The sequence below is a fragment of the Brassica rapa genome, unplaced genomic scaffold, assembly GCF_000309985.2.
Source record: "Brassica rapa cultivar Chiifu-401-42 unplaced genomic scaffold, CAAS_Brap_v3.01 Scaffold0085, whole genome shotgun sequence".
Lineage (NCBI taxonomy): Eukaryota > Viridiplantae > Streptophyta > Magnoliopsida > Brassicales > Brassicaceae > Brassica > Brassica rapa.
Genome location: NW_022610030.1, coordinates 996 through 22,818, shown reverse-complemented (window position 1 = coordinate 22,818; position 21,823 = coordinate 996). Strand labels below are relative to the sequence as shown.

Sequence of the window (21,823 nt, the reverse complement as noted above, 5' to 3'; positions counted from 1 at the left end):
CCAGGAAGTTGAATAAATCTCATAGGAGTTGGGATGAAGAAGTTATCCCACTTTCAAATCAGGTGATTCCAGCTTCCCAGTTTTGGAATAGCACAGCTTCTTTGTCGTTCCAATCAAACCAGGATGAATCACTTTGTGAGAATCTTGATTTGGATACATAAAGTGGTGGAGAATCACCAGGAGTTGAATAAATCTCATAGGAGTTGGGATGAAGAAGTTATCCCACTTTCTAATCAGGTGATTCCATTTCCCAGTTTGGGAATACTACAGCTTCTTCGTCGTTCCAATCAAACCAGGATGAATCCTTTGAAAGAAACTTGATTTGAATACATAAATGGTGGACAATCACCTAAGTTGATTAAATCTCATAGGAGTTGGGAAGAAGAAGTTATCCCACTTTTAAATCAGGTGATTCCAGTTTCCCAGTTTTTGGAATGCACAGCTTCTTTGTCGTTCCAATCAAACCAGGATGAATCACTTTGTAATAATCTTGATTTGGATACATAAAGTGGTGGAGAATCACCAGGTAGTTGAATAAATCTCATAGGAGTTGGCAGAAGAAGTTATCCCACTTTCAAATCAGGTGATTCTAGTTTCCCAGGTTGGGAATAGCACAGCTTCTTCGTCGTTCCAATCAAACCAGGATGAATCACTTTGTGAGAAGCTTGATTTGGATACATAAAGTGGTGGAGAATGACCAGGAAGTTGAATAAATCTCATGGAGTTGGGATGAAGAAGTTATCCCACTTTCTAATCAGGTGATTCCAGTTTCCCTGTTTGGGAATACTAAGCTTCTTCGTCGTTCCAATCAAACCAGGATGAATCTCTTTGTAAGAAACTTGATTTGAATACATAAAGTGGTTGAATAAATCTCATAGGAGTTGGGAAGAAGAAGTTATCCCACTTTCAAATCAGGTGATTCCAGTTTCCCAGTTTTGGAATAGCACAGCTTCTTTGTCGTTCCAATCAAACCAGGATGAATCACTTTGTGATAATCTTGATTTGGATACATAAAGTGGTGGAGAATCACCAGGTAGTTGAATAAATCTCATAGGATTTGGCAAGAAGAAGTTATCCCACTTTCAAACCAGGTGATTCTAGTTTTCCAGGTTGGGAATAACACAGCTTCTTCGTCGTGCCAATCAAACAAGGATGAATCACTCTGTGAGAAGCTTGATTTGGATACATAAAGTGGTGGAGAATGACCAGGAAGTTGAATAAATCTCATAGGAGTTGGGATGAAGAAGTTATCCCACTTTCAAATCAGGTGATTCCAGTTTCCCAGTTTGGGAATACTACAGCTTCTTCGTCGTTCCAATCAAACCAGGATGAATCACTTTGTCAGAAACTTGATTTGAATACATAAAGTGGTGGAGAAACACAAGGAAGTTGAATAAATCTCATAGGAGTTGGGATGAAGAAGTTATCGCACTTTCTAATCAGGTGATTCCAGTTTCCCAGTTTGGGAATAGGACATCATCTTCGTCGTTCCAATCAAACCAGGATGAATCATTTGTGAGAAGCCTGATTTGGATACATAAAGTGGTGGAGAATCACCAGGTAGTTGAATAAATCTCATAGGAGTTGGCAAGAAGAAGTTATCCCACTTTCAAATCAGGTGATTCTAGTTTCCCAGGTTGGGAATAGCACAGCTTCTTCGTCGTTCCAATCAAACCAGGATGAATCACTTTGTGAGAAGCTTGATTTGGATACATAAAGTGGTGGAGAATGACCAGGAAGTTGAATAAATCTCATAGGAGTTGGGATGAAGAAGTTATCCCACTTTCTAATCAGGTGATTCCAGTTTCCCTGTTTGGGAATACTAAAGCTTCTTCGTCGTTCCAATCAAACCAGGATGAATCTCTTTGTAAGAAACTTGATTTGAATACATAAAGTGGTTGAATAAATCTCATAGGAGTTGGGAAGAAGAATTTATCCCACTTTCCAAATCAGGTGATTCCAGTTTCCCAGTTTGGAATAGCACAGCTTCTTTGTCGTTCCGATCAAACCAGGATGAATCACTTTGTGATAATCTTGATTTGGATACATAAAGTGGTGGAGAATCACCAGGTAGTTGAATAAATCTCATAGGAGTTGGCAAGAAGAAGTTATTCCACTTTCAAATCAGGTGATTCCAGTTTTCTAGGTTGGGAATAGCACAGCTTCTTCGTCGTTCCAATCAAACCAGGATGAATCACTTTGTGAGAAGCTTGATTTGGATATATAAAGTGGTGGAGAATGACCAGGAAGTTGAATAAATCTCATAGGAGTTGGGATGAAGAAGTTATCCCACTTTCTAATCAGGTGATTCCAGTTTCCCAGTTTGGGAATACTACAGCTTCTTCGTCGTTCCAATCAAACCAGGATGAATCTCTTTGTAAAAACTTGATTTGAATACATAAATTGGTGGACAATCACCAGAAAGTTGATTAAATCTCATAGGAGTTGGGAAGAAGAAGTTATCCCACTTTCAAATCAGGTGATTCCAGTTTCCCAGTTGTGGAATAGCACAGCTTCTTCGTCGTTCCAATCAACCCAGGATGAATCACTTTGTGAGAAGCTTGATTTGGATACATAAAGTGGTGGAGAATGACCAGGAAGTTGAATAAATCTCATAGGAGTTGGGATGAAGAAGTTATCCCACTTTCAAATCAGGTGATTCTAGTTTCCCAGGTTGGGAATAGCACAGCTTCTTCGTCGTTCCAATCAAACCAGGATGAATCACTTTGTGAGAAGCTTGATTTGGATACATAAAGTGGTGGAGAATGACCAGGAAGTTGAATAAATCTCATAGGAGTTGGGATGAAGAAGTTATCCCACTTTCTAATCAGGTGATTCCAGTTCCCTGTTTGGAATACTACAGCTTCTTCGTCGTTCCAATCAAACCAGGATGAATCTCTTTGTAAGAAACTTGATTTGAATACATAAAGTGGTTGATAATAAATCTCATAGGAGTTGGGAAGAAGAAGTTATCCCACTTTCAAATCAGGTGATTCCAGTTTCCCATTTTTAAATAGCACAGCTTCTTTGTCGTTCCGATCAAACCAGGATGAATCACTTTGTGATAATCTTGATTTGGATACATAAAGTGGTGGAGAAGCACCAGGTAGTTGAATAAATCTCATAGGAGTTGGCAAGAAGAAGTTATCCCACTTTCAAATCAGGTGATTCCAGTTTCCCAGGTTGGGAATAGCACAGCTTCTTCGTCGTTCCAATCAAACCAGGATGAATCACTTTGTGAGAAGCTTGATTTGGATACATAAAGTGGTGGAGAATGACCAGGAAGTTGAATAAATCTCATAGGAGTTGGGATGAAGAAGTTATCCCACTTTCTAATCAGGTGATTCCAGTTTCCCTGTTTGGGAATACTAAAGCTTCTTCGTCGTTCCAATCAAACCAGGATGAATCTCTTTGTAAGAAACTTGATTTGAATACATAAAGTGGTTGAATAAATCTCAAAGGAGTTGGGAAGAAGAATTTATCCCACTTTCAAATCAGGTGATTCCAGTTTCCCAGTTTCGGAATAGCACAGCTTCTTTGTCGTTCCGATCAAACCAGGATGAATCACTTTGTGATAATCTTGATTTGGATACATAAAGTGGTGGAGAATCACCAGGTAGTTGAATAAATCTCATAGGAGTTGGCAAGAAGAAGTTATCCCACTTTCTAATCAGGTGATTCCAGTTTCCCAGTTTGGGAATACTACAGCTTCTTCGTCGTTCCAATCAAACCAGGATGAATCCCTTTGAAAGAAACTTGATTTGAATACATAAATTGGTGGACAATCACCAGAAGTTGAATAAATCTCATAGGAGTTGGGAAGAAGAAGTTATCCCACTTTTAAATCAGGTGATTCCAGTTTCCCAGTTTGGGAATAGCACAGCTTCTTTGTCGTTCCAATCAAACCAGGATGAATCACTTTGTAATAATCTTGATTTGGATACATAAAGTGGTGGAGAATCACCAGGTAGTTGAATAAATCTCATACGAGTTGGCAAGAAGAAGTTATCCCACTTTCAAATCAGGTGATTCTAGTTTCCCGTTGGGAATAGCACAGCTTCTTCGTCGTTCCAATCAAACCAGGATGAATCACTTTGTGAGAAGCTTGATTTGGATACATAAAGTGGTGGAGAATGACCAGGAAGTTGAATAAATCTCATAGGAGTTGGGATGAAGAAGTTATCCCACTTTCTAATCAGGTGATTCCAGTTTCCCTGTTTGGGAATACTAAAGCTTCTTCGTCGTTCCAATCAAACCAGGATGAATCTCTTTGTAAGAAACTTGATTTGATACATAAAGTGGTGAATAAATCTCATAGGAGTTGGGAAGAAGAATTTATCCCACTTTCAAATCAGGTGATTCCAGTTTCCCAGTTTCGGAATAGCACAGCTTCTTGTCGTTCCAATCAAACCAGGATGAATCACTTTGTGATAATCTTGATTTGGATACATAAAGTGGTGGAGAATCACCAGGTAGTTGAATAAATCTCATAGGAGTTGGCAAGAAGAAGTTATCCCACTTTCAAATCAGGTGATTCCAGTTTCCCAGTTTGGGAATAGCACAGCTTCTTCGTCGTTCCAATCAAACCAGGATGAATCACTTTGTGAGAAGCTTGATTTGGATACATAAAGTGGTGGAGAATGACCAGGAAGTTGAATAAATCTCATAGGAGTTGGGATGAAGAAGTTATCCCACTTTAATCAGGTGATTCCAGTTTCCCTTTGGGAATACTACAGCTTCTTCGTCGTTCCAATCAAACCAGGATGAATCACTTTGTAAGAAGCTTGATTTGAAATACATAAAGGTTGAATAAAATCTCATAGGAGTTGGAAAAGAAGTTATCCCACTTTCAAATCAGGTGATTCCAGTTTCCCAGTTGGGAATAGCACAGCTTCTTCGTCGTTCCAATCAAACCAGGATGAATCACTTTGTGATAAGCTTGATTTGGATACATAAAGTGGTGGAGAATCACCAGGAGTTGAATAAATCTCATAGGAGTTGGCAAGAAGAAGTTATCCCACTTTCAAATCAGGTGATTCAGTTTCCCAGGTTGGGAATAGCACAGCTTCTTCGTCGTTCCAATCAAACCAGGATGAATCACTTTGTGAGAAGCTTGATTTGGATACATAAAGTGGTGGAGAATGACCAGGAAGTTGAATAAATCTCATAGGAGTTGGGATGAAGAAGTTATCCCACTTTCTAATCAGGTGATTCCAGTTTCCCAGTTTGGGAATACTACAGCTTCTTCGTCGTTCCAATCAAACCAGGATGAATCTCTTTGTAAAAAACTTGATTTGAATACATAAAGTGGTTGAATAAATCTCATAGGAGTTGGAAGAAGAATTTATCCCACTTTCAAATCAGGTGATTCCAGTTTCCCAGTTTCGGAATAGCACAGCTTCTTTGTCGTTCCAATCAAACCAGGATGAATCACTTTGTGATAATCTTGATTTGGATACATAAAGTGGTGGAGAATCACCAGGTAGTTGAATAAATCTCATAGGAGTTGGCAAGAAGAAGTTATCCCACTTTCTAATCAGGTGATTCCAGTTTCCCAGTTTGGGAATACTACAGCTTCTTCGTCGTTCCAATCAAACCAGGATGAATCCCTTTGAAAGAAACTTGATTTGAATACATAAATTGGTGGACAATCACCAGAAAGTTGATTAAATCTCATAGGAGTTGGGAAGAAGAAGTTATCCCACTTTTAAATCAGGTGATTCCAGTTTCCCAGTTTTGGAATAGCACAGCTTCTTTGTCGTTCCAATCAAACCAGGATGAATCACTTTGTAATAATCTTGATTTGGATACATAAAGTGGTGGAGAATCACCAGGTAGTTGAATAAATCTCATACGAGTTGGCAAGAAGAAGTTATCCCACTTTCAAATCAGGTGATTCTAGTTTCCTAGGTTGGGAATAGCACAGCTTCTTCGTCGTTCCAATCAAACCAGGATGAATCACTTTGTGAGAAGCTTGATTTGGATACATAAAGTGGTGGAGAATGACCAGGAAGTTGAATAAATCTCATAGGAGTTGGGATGAAGAAGTTATCCCACTTTCTAATCAGGTGATTCCAGTTTCCCTGTTTGGGAATACTAAAGCTTCTTCGTCGTTCCAATCAAACCAGGATGAATCTCTTTGTAAGAAACTTGATTTGAATACATAAAGTGGTTGAATAAATCTCATAGGAGTTGGGAAGAAGAATTTATCCCACTTTCAAATCAGGTGATTCCAGTTTCCCAGTTTCGGAATAGCACAGCTTCTTTGTCGTTCCGATCAAACCAGGATGAATCACTTTGTGATAATCTTGATTTGGATACATAAAGTGGTGGAGAATCACCAGGTAGTTGAATAAATCTCATAGGAGTTGGCAAGAAGAAGTTATCCCACTTTCTAATCAGGTGATTCCAGTTTCCCAGTTTGGGAATACTACAGCTTCTTCGTCGTTCCAATCAAGCCAGAATGAATCTCTTTGTAAGAAGCTTGATTTGGATACATAAAGTGGTGGAGAATCACCAGGAAGTTGAATAAATCTCATAGGAGTTGGCAAGAAGAAGTTATCCCACTTTCAAATCAGGTGATTCTAGTTTCCCAGTTTGGGAATAGCACAGCTTCTTCGTCGTTCCAATCAAACCAGGATGAATCACTTTGTGAGAAGCTTGATTTGGATACATAAAGTGGTGGAGAATCACCAGGAAGTTGAATAAATCTCATAGGAGTTGGGATGAAGAAGTTATCCCACTTTCTAATCAGGTGATTCCAGTTTCCCAGTTTGGGAATACTACAGCTTCTTCGTCGTTCTAATCAAACCAGGATGAATCTCTTTGTGAGAAACTTGATTTGAATACATAAAGTGGTTGAATAAATCTCATAGGAGTTGGGAAGAAGAAGTTATCCCACTTTCAAATCAGGTGATTCCAGTTTCCCAGTTTGGGAATAGCACAGCTTCTTTGTCGTTCCGATCAAACCAGGATGAACTTTGTAATAATCTTGATTTGGATACATAAAGTGGTGGCGAATCACCAGAAAGTTGAATAAATCTCATAGGAGTTGGGATGAAGAAGTTATCCCACTTTCAAATCAGGTGATTCTAGTTTCCCAGGTTGGGAATAGCACAGCTTCTTCGTCGTTCCAATCAAACCAGGATGAATCACTTTGTGAGAAGCTTGATTTGGATACATAAAGTGGTGGAGAATGACCAGGAAGTTGAATAAATCTCATAGGAGTTGGGATTAAGAAGTTATCCCACTTTCTAATCAGGTGATTCCAGTTTCCTTGTTTGGGAATACAAGCTTCTTCGTCGTTCCAATCAAACCAGGATGAATCTCTTTGTAAGAAACTTGATTTGAATACATAAAGTGGTTGAATAAATCTCATAGGAGTTGGGAAGAAGAATTTATCCCACTTTCAAATCAGGTGATTCCAGTTTCCCAGTTTCGGAATAGCACAGCTTCTTTGTCGTTTCGATCAAACCAGGATGAATCACTTTGTGAGAATCTTGATTTGGATACATAAAGTGGTGGAGAATCACCAGGTAGTTGAATAAATCTCATAGGAGTTGGCAAGAAGAAGTTATCCCACTTTCTAATCAGGTGATTCCAGTTTCCCAGTTTGGGAATACTACTGTTTCTTCGTCGTTCCAATCAAACCAGGATGAATCTCTTTGTAAGAATATTGATTTGAATACATAAAGTGGTGGAGAATCACCAGAAAGTTGAATAAATCTCATAGGAGTTGGGAAGAAGAAGTTATCCCACTTTCAAATCAGGTGATTCATGTTTCCCAGTTTGGGAATAGCACAGCTTCTTTGTCGTTCCAATCAAACCAGGATGAATCACTTTGTAATAATCTTGATTTGGATACATAAAGTGGTGGAGAATCACCAGGTAGTTGAATAAATCTCATAGGAGTTGGCAAGAAGAAGTTATCCCACTTTCAAATCAGGTGATTCCAGTTTCCCAGTTTGGGAATACCACAGCTTCTTCGTCGTTCCAATCAAACCAGGATGAATCACTTTGTGAGAAGCTTGATTTGGATACATAAAGTGGTGGAGAATCACCAGGAAGTTGAATAAATCTCATAGGAGTTGGTATGAAGAAGTTATCGCACTTTCTAATCAGGTGATTCCAGTTTCCCAGTTTGGGAATACTACAGCTTCTTCGTCGTTCTAATCAAACCAGGATGAATCTCTTTGTAAGAAACTTGATTTGAATACATAAAGTGGTGGAGAATCACCAGAAAGTTGAATAAATCTCATAGGAGTTGGGAAGAAGAAGTTATCCCACTTTCAAATCAGGTGATTCCAGTTTCCCAGTTTGGGAATAGCACAGCTTCTTCGTCGTTCCAATCAAACCAGGATGAATCACTTTGTAATAATCTTGATTTGGATACATAAAGTGGTGGAGAATCACCAGGTAGTTGAATAAATCTCATAGGAGTTGGCAAGAAGAAGTTATCCCACTTTCAAATCAGGTGATTCTAGTTTCCCAGGTTGGGAATAGCACAGCTTCTTCGTCGTTCCAATCAAACCAGGATGAATCACTTTGTGAGAAGCTTGATTTGGATACATAAAGTGGTGGAGAATACCAGGAAGTTGAATAAATCTCATAGGAGTTGGGAGAAGAAGTTATCCCACTTTTTAATCAGGTGATTCCAGTTTCCCTGTTTGGGAATACTAAAGCTTCTTCGTCGTTCCAATCAAACCAGGATGAATCTCTTTGTAAGAAACTTGATTTGAATACATAAAGGGTTGAATAAATCTCATAGGAGTTGGAAGAAGAAGTTATCCCACTTTCAAATCAGGTGATTCCAGTTTCCCAGTTTGGGAATAGCACAGCTTCTTGTCGTTCCGATCAAACCAGGATGAATCACTTTGTGAGAATCTTGATTTGGATACATAAAGTGGTGGAGAATCACCAGGAAGTTGAATAAATCTCATAGGAGTTGGCAAGAAGAAGTTATCCACTTTCTAATCAGGTGATTCCAGTTTCCCAGTTTGGGAATACTACAGCTTCTTCGTCGTTCCAATCAAACCAGGATGAATCACTTTGTAATAATCTTGATTTGGATACATAAAGTGGTGGAGAATCACCAGGTAGTTGAATAAATCTCATACGAGTTGGCAAGAAGAAGTTATCCCACTTTCAAATCAGGTGATTCTAGTTTCCTAGGTTGGGAATAGCACAGCTTCTTCGTCGTTCCAATCAAACCAGGATGAATCACTTTGTGAGAAGCTTGATTTGGATACATAAAGTGGTGGAGAATGACCAGGAAGTTGAATAAATCTCATAGGAGTTGGGATGAAGAAGTTATCCCACTTTTTAATCAGGTGATTCCAGTTTCCCTGTTTGGGAATACTAAAGCTTCTTCGTCGTTCCAATCAAACCAGGATGAATCTCTTTGTAAGAAACTTGATTTGATACATAAAGTGGTTGAATAAATCTCATAGGAGTTGGGAAGAAGAATTTATCCCACTTTCAAATCAGGTGATTCCAGTTTCCCAGTTTGGAATAGCACAGCTTCTTTGTCGTTCCGATCAAACCAGGATGAATCACTTTGTGATAATCTTGATTTGGATACATAAAGTGGTGGAGAATCACCAGGTAGTTGAATAAATCTCATAGGAGTTGGCAAGAAGAAGTTATCCCACTTTCTAATCAGGTGATTCCAGTTTCCCAGTTTGGGAATACTACAGCTTCTTCGTCGTTCCAATCAAACCAGGATGAATCCCTTTGAAAGAAACTTGATTTGAATACATAAATTGGTGGACAATCACCAGAAAGTTGATTAAATCTCATAGGAGTTGGGAAGAAGAAGTTATCCCACTTTTAAATCAGGTGATTCCAGTTTCCCAGTTTTGGAATAGCACAGCTTCTTTGTCGTTCCAATCAAACCAGGATGAATCACTTTGTAATAATCTTGATTTGGATACATAAAGTGGTGGAGAATCACCAGGTAGTTGAATAAATCTCATACGAGTTGGCAAGAAGAAGTTATCCCACTTTCAAATCAGGTGATTCTAGTTTCCTAGGTTGGGAATAGCACAGCTTCTTCGTCGTTCCAATCAAACCAGGATGAATCACTTTGTGAGAAGCTTGATTTGGATACATAAAGTGGTGGAGAATGACCAGGAAGTTGAATAAATCTCATAGGAGTTGGGATGAAGAAGTTATCCCACTTTTAATCAGGTGATTCCAGTTTCCCTGTTTGGGAATACTAAAGCTTCTTCGTCGTTCCAATCAAACCAGGATGAATCTCGTTGTAAGAAACTTGATTTGAATACATAAAGTGGTTGAATAAATCTCATAGGAGTTGGGAAGAAGAATTTATCCCACTTTCAAATCAGGTGATTCCAGTTTCCCAGTTTCGGAATAGCACAGCTTCTTTGTCGTTCCGATCAAACCAGGATGAATCACTTTGTGATAATCTTGATTTGGATACATAAAGTGGTGGAGAATCACCAGGTAGTTGAATAAATCTCATAGGAGTTGGCAAGAAGAAGTTATCCCACTTTCTAATCAGGTGATTCCAGTTTCCCAGTTTGGAATACTACAGCTTCTTCATCGTTCCAATCAAACCAGGATGAATCACTTTGTAATAATCTTGATTTGGATACATAAAGTGGTGGAGAATCACCAGGTAGTTGAATAAATCTCATACGAGTTGGCAAGAAGAAGTTATCCCACTTTCAAATCAGGTGATTCTAGTTTCCTAGGTTGGGAATAGCACAGCTTCTTCGTCGTTCCAATCAAACCAGGATGAATCACTTTGTGAGAAGCTTGATTTGGATACATAAAGTGGTGGAGAATGACCAGGAAGTTGAATAAATCTCATAGGAGTTGGGATGAAGAAGTTATCCCACTTTTTAATCAGGTGATTCCAGTTTCCCTGTTTGGGAATACTAACAGCTTCTTCGTCGTTCCAATCAAACCAGGATGAATCTCTTGTAAGAAACTTGATTTGAATACATAAAGTGGTTGAATAAATCTCATAGGAGTTGGGAAGAAGAATTTATCCCACTTTCAAATCAGGTGATTCCAGTTTCCCAGTTTCAGAATAGCACAGCTTCTTTGTCGTTCCGATCAAACCAGGATGAATCACTTTGTAATAATCTTGATTTGGATACATAAAGTGGTGGAGAATCACCAGGTAGTTGAATAAATCTCATAGGAGTTGGCAAGAAGAAGTTATCCCACTTTCAAATTAGGTGATTCTAGTTTCCCAGGTTGGGAATAGCACAGCTTCTTCGTCGTTCCAATCAAACCAGGATGAATCACTTTGTGAGAAGCTTGATTTGGATACATAAAGTGGTGGAGAATGACCAGGAAGTTGAATAAATCTCATAGGAGTTGGGATGAAGAAGTTATCCCACTTTCTAATCAGGTGATTCCAGTTTCCTTGTTTGGGAATACTAAAGCTTCTTCGTCGTTCCAATCAAACCAGGATGAATCTCTTTGTAAGAAACTTGATTTGAATACATAAAGTGGTTGAATAAATCTCATAGGAGTTGGGAAGAAGAATTTATCCCACTTTCAAATCAGGTGATTCCAGTTTCCCAGTTTCGGAATAGCACAGCTTCTTTGTCGTTTCGATCAAACCAGGATGAATCACTTTGTGATAATCTTGATTTGGATACATAAAGTGGTGGAGAATCACCAGGTAGTTGAATAAATCTCATAGGAGTTGGCAAGAAGAAGTTATCCCACTTTCTAATCAGGTGATTCCTGTTTCCCAGTTTGGGAATACTACAGCTTCTTCGTCGTTCCAATCAAACCAGGATGAATCCCTTTGAAAGAAACTTGATTTGAATACATAAATTGTGGGACAATCACCAGAAAGTTGATTAAATCTCATAGGAGTTGGGAAGAAGAAGTTATCCCACTTTTAAATCAGGTGATTCCAGTTTCCCAGTTTTGGAATAGCACAGCTTCTTTGTCGTTCCAATCAAACCAGGATGAATCACTTTGTAATAATCTTGATTTGGATACATAAAGTGGTGGAGAATCACCAGGTAGTTGAATAAATCTCATACGAGTTGGCAAGAAGAAGTTATCCCACTTTCAAATCAGGTGATTCTAGTTTCCCAGATTGGGAATAGCACAGCTTCTTCGTCGTTCCAATCAAACCAGGATGAATCACTTTGTGAGAAGCTTGATTTGGATACATAAAGTGGTGGAGAATGACCAGGAAGTTGAATAAATCTCATAGGAGTTGGCAAGAAGAAGTTATCCCACTTTCTAATCAGGTGATTCCAGTTTCCCAGTTTGGGAATACTACAGCTTCTTCGTCGTTCCAATCAAACCAGGATGAATCCCTTTGAAAGAAACTTGATTTGAATACATAAATTGGTGGACAATCACCAGAAAGTTGATTAAATCTCATAGGAGTTGGGAAGAAGAAGTTATCCCACTTTTAAATCAGGTGATTCCAGTTTCCCAGTTTTGGAATAGCACAGCTTCTTTGTCGTTCCAATCAAACCAGGATGAATCACTTTGTAATAATCTTGATTTGGATACATAAAGTGGTGGAGAATCACCAGGTAGTTGAATAAATCTCATACGAGTTGGCAAGAAGAAGTTATCCCACTTTCAAATCAGGTGATTCTAGTTTCCTAGGTTGGGAATAGCACAGCTTCTTCGTCGTTCCAATCAAACCAGGATGAATCACTTTGTGAGAAGCTTGATTTGGATACATAAAGTGGTGGAGAATGACCAGGAAGTTGAATAAATCTCATAGGAGTTGGGATGAAGAAGTTATCCCACTTTTTAATCAGGTGATTCCAGTTTCCTGTTTGGGAATACTAAAGCTTCTTCGTCGTTCCAATCAAACCAGGATGAATCTCTTTGTAAGAAACTTGATTTGAATACATAAAGTGGTTGAATAAATCTCATAGGAGTTGGGAAGAAGAATTTATCCCACTTTCAAATCAGGTGATTCCAGTTTCCCAGTTTCGGAATAGCACAGCTTCTTTGTCGTTCCGATCAAACCAGGATGAATCACTTTGTGATAATCTTGATTTGGATACATAAAGTGGTGGAGAATCACCAGGTAGTTGAATAAATCTCATAGGAGTTGGCAAGAAGAAGTTATCCCACTTTCTAATCAGGTGATTCCAGTTTCCCAGTTTGGGAATACTACAGCTTCTTCTCGTTCCAATCAAACCAGGATGAATCACTTTGTAATAATCTTGATTTGGATACATAAAGTGGTGGAGAATCACCAGGTAGTTGAATAAATCTCATAGGAGTTGGCAAGAAGAAGTTATCCCACTTTCAAATCAGGTGATTCTAGTTTCCCAGGTTGGGAATAGCACAGCTTCTTCGTCGTTCCAATCAAACCAGGATGAATCACTTTGTGAGAAGCTTGATTTGGATACATAAAGTGGTGGAGAATGACCAGGAAGTTGAATAAATCTCATAGGAGTTGGGATGAAGAAGTTATCCCACTTTTTAATCAGGTGATTCCAGTTTCCCTGTTTGGGAATACTAAAGCTTCTTCGTCGTTCCAATCAAACCAGGATGAATCTCGTTGTAAGAAACTTGATTTGAATACATAAAGTGGTTGAATAAATCTCATAGGAGTTGGAAGAAGAATTTATCCCACTTTCAAATCAGGTGATTCCAGTTTCCCAGTTTGGAATAGCACAGCTTCTTTGTCGTTCCGATCAAACCAGGATGAATCACTTTGTAATAATCTTGATTTGGATACATAAAGTGGTGGAGAATCACCAGGTAGTTGAATAAATCTCATAGGAGTTGGCAAGAAGAAGTTATCCCACTTTCTAATCAGGTGATTCCAGTTTCCCAGTTTGGGAATACTACAGCTTCTTCGTCGTTCCAATCAAACCAGGATGAATCCCTTTGAAAGAAACTTGATTTGAATACATAAATTGGTGGACAATCACCAGAAAGTTGATTAAATCTCATAGGAGTTGGGAAGAAGAAGTTATCCCACTTTTAAATCAGGTGATTCCAGTTTCCCAGTTTTGGAATAGCACAGCTTCTTTGTCGTTCCAATCAAACCAGGATGAATCACTTTGTAATAATCTTGATTTGGATACATAAAGTGGTGGAGAATCACCAGGTAGTTGAATAAATCTCATACGAGTTGGCAAGAAGAAGTTATCCCACTTTCAAATCAGGTGATTCTAGTTTCCTAGGTTGGGAATAGCACAGCTTCTTCGTCGTTCCAATCAAACCAGGATGAATCACTTTGTGAGAAGCTTGATTTGGATACATAAAGTGGTGGAGAATGACCAGGAAGTTGAATAAATCTCATAGGAGTTGGGATGAAGAAGTTATCCCACTTTTTAATCAGGTGATTCCAGTTTCCCTGTTTGGGAATACTAAAGCTTCTTCGTCGTTCCAATCAAACCAGGATGAATCTCGTTGTAAGAACTTGATTTGAATACATAAAGTGGTTGAATAAATCTCATAGGAGTTGGGAAGAAGAATTTATCCCACTTTCAAATCAGGTGATTCCAGTTTCCCAGTTTCGGAATAGCACAGCTTCTTTGTCGTTCCGATCAAACCAGGATGAATCACTTTGTGATAATCTTGATTTGGATACATAAAGTGGTGGAGAATCACCAGGTAGTTGAATAAATCTCATAGGAGTTGGCAAGAAGAAGTTATCCCACTTTCTAATCAGGTGATTCCAGTTTCCCAGTTTGGGAATACTACAGCTTCTTCATCGTTCCAATCAAACCAGGATGAATCACTTTGTAATAATCTTGATTTGGATACATAAAGTGGTGGAGAATCACCAGGTAGTTGAATAAATCTCATACGAGTTGGCAAGAAGAAGTTATCCCACTTTCAAATCAGGTGATTCTAGTTTCCTAGGTTGGGAATAGCACAGCTTCTTCGTCGTTCCAATCAAACCAGGATGAATCACTTTGTGAGAAGCTTGATTTGGATACATAAAGTGGTGGAGAATGACCAGGAAGTTGAATAAATCTCATAGGAGTTGGGATGAAGAAGTTATCCCACTTTTTAATCAGGTGATTCCAGTTTCCCTGTTTGGGAATACTAAAGCTTCTTCGTCGTTCCAATCAAACCAGGATGAATCTCGTTGTAAGAAACTTGATTTGAATACATAAAGTGGTTGAATAAATCTCATAGGAGTTGGGAAGAAGAATTTATCCCACTTTCAAATCAGGTGATTCCAGTTTCCCAGTTTCAGAATAGCACAGCTTCTTTGTCGTTCCGATCAAACCAGGATGAATCACTTTGTGATAATCTTGATTTGGATACATAAAGTGGTGGAGAATCACCAGGTAGTTGAATAAATCTCATAGGAGTTGGCAAGAAGAAGTTATCCCACTTTCAAATCAGGTGATTCTAGTTTCCCAGGTTGGGAATAGCACAGCTTCTTCGTCGTTCCAATCAAACCAGGATGACTCACTTTGTGAGAAGCTTGATTTGGATACATAAAGTGGTGGAGAATGACCAGGAAGTTGAATAAATCTCATAGGAGTTGGGATGAAGAAGTTATCCCACTTTCTAATCAGGTGATTCCAGTTTCCTTGTTTGGAATACAAAGCTTCTTCGTCGTTCCAATCAAACCAGGATGAATCTCTTTTGTAAGAACTTGATTTGAATACATAAAGTGGTTGAATAAATCTCATAGGAGTTGGGAAGAAGAATTTATCCCACTTTCAAATCAGGTGATTCCAGTTTCCCAGTTTCGGAATAGCACAGCTTCTTTGTCGTTCGATCAAACCAGGATGAATCACTTTGTGATAATCTTGATTTGGATACATAAAGTGGTGGAGAATCACCAGGTAGTTGAATAAATCTCATAGGAGTTGGCAAGAAGAAGTTATCCCACTTTCTAATCAGGTGATTCCTGTTTCCCAGTTTGGGAATACTACAGCTTCTTCGTCGTTCCAATCAAACCAGGATGAATCCCTTGAAGAAACTTGATTTGAATACATAAATTGGTGGACAATCACCAGAAAGTTGATTAATCTCATAGGAGTTGGGAAGAAGAAGTTATCCACTTTTAAATCAGGTGATTCCAGTTTCCCAGTTTTGGAATAGCACAGCTTCTTTGTCGTTCCAATCAAACCAGGATGAATCACTTTGTAATAATCTTGATTTGGATACATAAAGTGGTGGAGAATCACCAGGTAGTTGAATAAATCTCATACGAGTTGGCAAGAAGAAGTTATCCCACTTTCAAATCAGGTGATTCTAGTTTCCCAGATTGGGAATAGCACAGCTTCTTCGTCGTTCCAATCAAACCAGGATGAATCACTTTGTGAGAAGCTTGATTTGGATACATAAAGTGGTGGAGAATGACCAGGAAGTTGAATAAATCTCATAGGAGTTGGGATGAAGAAGTTATCCCACTTTCTAATCAGGTGATTCCAGTTTCCCAGTTTGGGAATACTACAGCTTCTTCGTCGTTCCAATCAAACCAGGATGAATCGCTTTGTAAGAAATTGATTTGATACATAAAGTGGTTGAATAAATCTCATAGGAGTTGGGAAGAAGAAGTTATCCCATTTTCAAATCAGGTGATTCCAGTTTCCCAGTTTGGGAATAGCACAGCTTCTTTGTCGTTCCAATCAAACCAGGATGAATCACTTTGTGATAATCTTGATTTGGATACATAAAGTGGTGGAGAATCACCAGGAAGTTGAATAAATCTCATAGGAGTTGGCAAGAAGAAGTTATCCCACTTTCAAATCAGGTGATTCCAGTTTCCCAGGTTGGGAATAGCACAGCTTCTTCGTCGTTCCAATCAAACCAGGATGAATCACTTTGTGAGAATCTTGATTTGGATACATAAAGTGGTGGAGAATCACCAGGTAGTTGAATAAATCTCATAGGAGTTGGCAAGAAGAAGTTATCCCACTTTCAAATCAGGTGATTCCAGTTTCCCAGGTTGGGAATAGCACAGCTTCTTCGTCGTTCCAATCAAACCAGGATGAATCACTTTGTGAGAAGCTTGATTTGGATACATAAAGTGGTGGAGAATGACCAGGAAGTTGAATAAATCTCATAGGAGTTGGGATGAAGAAGTTATCCCACTTTTAATCAGGTGATTCCAGTTTCCCAGTTTGGGAATACAAGCTTCTTCGTCGTTCCAATCAAACCAGGATGAATCTCTTTGTAAGAAACTTGATTTGATACATAAAGTGGTTGAATAAATCTCATAGGAGTTGGGAAGAAGAAGTTATCCCACTTTCAAATCAGGTGATTCCAGTTTCCCAGTTTGGAATAGCACAGCTTCTTTGTCGTTCCAATCAAACCAGGATGAATCACTTTGATAATCTTGATTTGGATACATAAAGTGGTGGAGAATCACCAGGTAGTTGAATAAATCTCATAGGAGTTGGCAAGAAGAAGTTATCCCACTTTCAAATCAGGTGATTCTAGTTTCCCAGGTTGGGAATAGCACAGCTTCTTCGTCGTTCCAATCAAACCAGGATGAATCACTTTGTGAGAAGCTTGATTTGGATACATAAAGTGGTGGAGAATGACCAGGAAGTTGAATAAATCTCATAGGAGTTGGGATGAAGAAGTTATCCCACTTTCTAATCAGGTGATTCCAGTTTCCCTGTTGGGAATACTAAAGCTTCTTCGTCGTTCCAATCAAACCAGGATGAATCTCTTTGTAAGAAACTTGATTTGAATACATAAAGTGGTTGAATAAATCTCATAGGAGTTGGAAGAAGAATTTATCCCACTTTCAAATCAGGTGATTCCAGTTCCCAGTTTCGGAATAGCACAGCTTCTTTGTCGTTCCGATCAAACCAGGATGAATCACTTTGTGATAATCTTGATTTGGATACATAAAGTGGTGGAGAATCACCAGGTAGTTGAATAAATCTCATAGGAGTTGGCAAGAAGAAGTTATCCCACTTTCTAATCAGGTGATTCCAGTTTCCCAGTTTGGGAATACTACAGCTTCTTCGTCGTTCCAATCAAACCAGGATGAATCCCTTTGAAAGAAACTTGATTTGAATACATAAATTGTGGACAATCACCAGAAGTTGATTAAATCTCATAGGAGTTGGGAAGAAGAAGTTATCCCACTTTTAAATCAGGTGATTCCAGTTTCCCAGTTTTGGAATAGCACAGCTTCTTTGTCGTTCCAATCAAACCAGGATGAATCACTTTGTAATAATCTTGATTTGGATACATAAAGTGGTGGAGAATCACCAGGTAGTTGAATAAATCTCATACGAGTTGGCAAGAAGAAGTTATCCCACTTTCAAATCAGGTGATTCTAGTTTCCCAGGTTGGGAATAGCACAGCTTCTTCGTCGTTCCAATCAAACCAGGATGAATCACTTTGTGAGAAGCTTGATTTGGATACATAAAGTGGTGGAGAATGACCAGGAAGTTGAATAAATCTCATAGGAGTTGGGATGAAGAAGTTATCCCACTTTCTAATCAGGTGATTCCAGTTTCCCTGTTTGGGAATACTAAAGCTTCTTCGTCGTTCCAATCAAACCAGGATGAATCTCTTTGTAAGAAACTTGATTTGAATACATAAAGTGGTTGAATAAATCTCATAGGAGTTGGGAAGAAGAATTTATCCCATTTTCAAATCAGGTGATTCCAGTTTCCCAGTTTCGGAATAGCACAGCTTCTTTGTCGTTCCGATCAAACCAGGATGAATCACTTTGTGATAATCTTGATTTGGATACATAAAGTGGTGGAGAATCACCAGGTAGTTGAATAAATCTCATAGGAGTTGGCAAGAAGAATTTATCCCATTTTCAAATCAGGTGATTCCAGTTTCCCAGTTTCGGAATAGCACAGCTTCTTTGTCGTTCCGATCAAACCAGGATGAATCACTTTGTGATAATCTTGATTTGGATACATAAAGTGGTGGAGAATCACCAGGTAGTTTAATAAATCTCATAGGAGTTGGCAAGAAGAAGTTATCCCACTTTCAAATCAGGTGATTCTAGTTTCCCAGGTTGGGAATAGCACAGCTTCTTCGTCGTTCCAATCAAACCAGGATGAATCACTTTGTGAGAAGCTTGATTTGGATACATAAAGTGGTGGAGAATGACCAGGAAGTTGAATAAATCTCATAGGAGTTGGGATGAAGAAGTTATCCCACTTTCTAATCAGGTGATTCCAGTTTCCCTGTTTGGGAATACTAAAGCTTCTTCGTCGTTCCAATCAAACCAGGATGAATCTCTTTGTAAGAAACTTGATTTGAATACATAAAGTGGTTGAATAAATCTCATAGGAGTTGGGAAGAAGAAGTTATCCCACTTTCAAATCAGGTGATTCCAGTTTCCCAGTTTCGGAATAGCACAGCTTCTTTGTCGTTCCGATCAAACCAGGATGAATCACTTTGTGATAATCTTGATTTGGATACATAAAGTGGTGGAGAATCACCAGGTAGTTGAATAAATCTCATAGGAGTTGGCAAGAAGAAGTTATCCCACTTTCTAATCAGGTGATTCCAGTTTCCCAGTTTGGGAATACTACAGCTTCTTCGTCGTTCCAATCAAACCAGGATGAATCCCTTTGAAAGAAACTTGATTTGATACATAAAGTGGTGGACAATCACCAGAAAGTTGATTAAATCTCATAGGAGTTGGGAAGAAGAAGTTATCCCACTTTTAAATCAGGTGATTCCAGTTTCCCAGTTTTGGAATAGCACAGCTTCTTTGTCGTTCCAATCAAACCAGGATGAATCACTTTGTAATAATCTTGATTTGGATACATAAAGTGGTGGAGAATCACCAGGTAGTTGAATAAATCTCATACGAGTTGGGCAGAAGAAGTTATCCCACTTTCAAATCAGGTGATTTTAGTTTCCCAGGTTGGGAATTGCACAGCTTCTTCGTCGTTCCAATAAAACCAGGATGAATCATTTTGTGAGAAGCTTGATTTGGATACATAAAGTGGTGGAGAATGACCAGGAAGTTGAATAAATCTCATAGGAGTTGGGATGAAGAAGTTATCCCAGTTTCTAATCAAGTGATTCCAGTTTCCCAGTTTGGGAATACTAAAGCTTCTTCGTCGTTCCAATCAAACCAGGATAAATCTCTTTGTAAGAAACTTGATTTGAATACATAAAGTGGTTGAATAAATCTCATAGGAGTTGGGAAGAAGAAGTTATCCCACTTTCAAATCAGGTGATTCCAGTTTCCCAGTTTTGGAATAGCACAGCTTCTTTGTCGTTCCAATCAAACCAGGATGAATCACTTTGTGATAATCTTGATTTGGATACATAAAGTGGTGGAGAATCACCAGGTAGTTGAATAAATCTCATAGGAGTTGGCAAGAAGAAGTTATCCCACTTTCTAATCAGGTGATTCCAGTTTCCCAGTTTGGGAATACTACAGCTTCTTCGTCGTTCCAATCAAACCAGGATGAATCCTTTGAAAGAAACTTGATTTGAATACATAAATTGGTGGAGAATCACCAGAAGTTGATTAAATCTCATAGGAGTTGGGAAGAAGAAGTTATCCCACTTTTAAATCAGGTGATTCCAGTTTCCCAGTTTTGGAATAGCACAGCTTCTTGTCGTTCCAATCAAACCAGGATGAATCACTTTGTAATAATCTTGATTTGGATACATAAAGTGGTGGAGAATCACCAGGTAGTTGAATAAATCTCATACGAGTTGGCAAGAAGAAGTTATCCCACTTTCAAATCAGGTGATTCTAGTTTCCCAGGTTGGGAATAGCACAGCTTCTTCGTCGTTCCAATCAAACCAGGATGAATCACTTTGTGAGAAGCTTGATTTGGATACATAAAGTGGTGGAGAATGACCAGGAAGTTGAATAAATCTCATAGGAGTTGGGATGAAGAAGTTATCCCACTTTCTAATCAGGTGATTCCAGTTTTCCAGTTTGGGAATACTACAGCTTCTTCGTCGTTCCAATCAAACCAGGATGAATCTCTTTGTAAGAAGCTTGATTTGGATACATAAAGTGGTGGAGAATCACCAGGAAGTTGAATAAATCTCATAGGAGTTGGGAAGAAGAAGTTATCCCACTTTCAAATCAGGTGATTCCAGTTTCCCAGTTTGGGAATAGCACAGCTTCTTCGTCGTTCCAATCAAACCAGGATGAATCACTTTGTGAGAAGCTTGATTTGGATACATAAAGTGGTGGAGAATCACCAGGAAGTTGAATAAATCTCATAGGAGTTGGGATGAAGAAGTTATCCCACTTTCAAATCAGGTGATTCCAGTTTCCCTGTTTGGGAATACTACAGCTTCTTCGTCGTTCCAATCAAACCAGGATGAATCACTTTGTAAGAAACTTGATTTGAATACATAAAGTGGTGGAGAATGACCAGAAAGTTGAATAAATCTCATAGGAGTGGGGATGAAGAAGTTATCCCACTTTCAAATCAGGTGATTCCAGTTTCCCAGTTTGGGAATCTCACAGCTTCTTCGTCGTTCCAATCAAACCAGGTTGAATCACTTTGTGAGAAGCTTGATTTGGATACATAAAGTGGTGGAGAATCACCAGGAAGTTGAATAAATCTCATAGGAGTTGGGATGAAGAATCCCACTTTCTAATCAGGTGATTCTAGTTTCCCAGGTTGGGAATAGCACAGCTTCTTCGTCGTTCCAATCAAACCAGGATGAATCACTTTGTGAGAAGCTTGATTTGGATACATAAAGTGGTGGAGAATGACCAGGAAGTTGAATAAATCTCATAGGAGTTGGGATTAAGAAGTTATCCCACTTTCTAATCAGGTGATTCCAGTTTTCTAGGTTGGGAATAGCACAGCTTCTTCGTCGTTCCAATCAAACCAGGATGAATCACTTTGTGAGAAGCTTGATTTGGATACATAAAGTGGTGGAGAATGACCAGGAAGTTGAATAA

The 21,823-nt window shown here is 38.8% G+C and overlaps 1 long non-coding RNA gene across 1 annotated transcript; it reads left to right on the top strand.

The window, feature by feature from the left end:
* Positions 1–19,568: 19,568 nt before the first annotated feature.
* On the top strand, positions 19,569–21,103 carry LOC117129732. Its single transcript, XR_004453337.1, has 2 exons — positions 19,569–19,724; positions 20,936–21,103. It is a non-coding gene; the product is annotated as an uncharacterized LOC117129732 (long non-coding RNA).
* Positions 21,104–21,823: the final 720 nt, after the last annotated feature.